At 32.4% G+C, this 1094-nt stretch overlaps 1 non-coding gene across 1 annotated transcript; it reads left to right on the top strand.

Annotated features, from left to right (window-relative positions):
- The first annotated feature begins 469 nt into the window (after positions 1-469).
- LOC123821203 lies at positions 470-627 on the top strand. The gene has a single exon (XR_006786068.1). It is a non-coding gene; the product is annotated as a U1 spliceosomal RNA (small nuclear RNA).
- The last annotated feature ends 467 nt before the right edge of the window (positions 628-1094 follow it).

The following is a 1094-nucleotide window of genomic DNA, read 5'->3' as shown; positions in this document are numbered from 1 at the left end:
GTCAAAATCTCACAAGGACATTTTTCAACTTATAGCTAATCCCTAGCATCCATGCTAGTAATTATATATTCCCTTTCATAGTATATAACTAGAACACATATTGGATATTTTATTATATAGTAAACTATAAAGAAAATTTAAAAATACCCAAAATTTACTGCCTATATATCCCTTACTCACTTAACCAATAATACCATATTATGTGGTTAGAAAACTCAAACAGTATAAAAAAAATACAAAATGAAAAGTGGGAGACTCTCTTCCTAGTCTTAATGTTAGGTAATCAAATATTTGGGATTCTTCCAATATTAAATACAGACAAGGTGGGGGAAAAGTACATTTACAGTTGGTCATATGGGAAATAATACAGTAATTTGTAAATAATAATTTAAAGAGAAACTGTGTTTTACATACTTATAACTATAAACCTACCCCCCCATATATGTATATACTAAATGACTTAATAAGTGTCCTTACCTGGCAGGGGAGCTACCATGATGGTGGTTTTCCGAGGGTGAGGCTTATCCATTGAACTCCGGATGTCCTGAACCCTTTGATTTCCACAAATGTGGGAAACTGAACTGTATAATTTGTGGTAGTAGGGGACTGTGTTTGTGCTCTCCCCTGGCAAAAAATAGTAAAAGTAAAAGTAAAAATAAATAATAAAATGCTAAATAAATAAATAATATATATGTACATACAAGTGTGTGTGTGAGTACTTACCTCTTTTCAAATCAGTAAATTAAAAAATCCATGTTGTGTATATGACTGTATAATATTATATAATTTTCATGGAGTATTATTTAGTTAAATAGTTACTTATCAATGGGCTTTTTGTTTACAGTTTTTTTAATAATATGTATTCATTTATTTATATAAATTTTTATTGTTGTTCAAGTATAGTTGTTTCCATTTCCCCGCCACCACTCCTCCCAACCCCACCCATCCCCACCTCCTACCCTTGATCCTACCCCCCTTTGGCTTTGTCCATGGCTCCTTTATACATGTTCCTTGACAATCATCCACTTTTTTCCCATTATCCCCCTACCCCTCCATTCTGATTACTGTCAGTTTGTTCTTTATTTCAATGTCTC

This window comes from Phyllostomus hastatus, unplaced genomic scaffold, assembly GCF_019186645.2.
Source record: "Phyllostomus hastatus isolate PE091 unplaced genomic scaffold, TTU_PhHast_1.1 phas_contig_38, whole genome shotgun sequence".
In the NCBI taxonomy this organism is placed as follows: Eukaryota; Metazoa; Chordata; class Mammalia; order Chiroptera; family Phyllostomidae; genus Phyllostomus; species Phyllostomus hastatus.
Note: the sequence above shows the minus strand (reverse complement) of the source record. Positions and strands in the feature narration are given on the sequence as shown.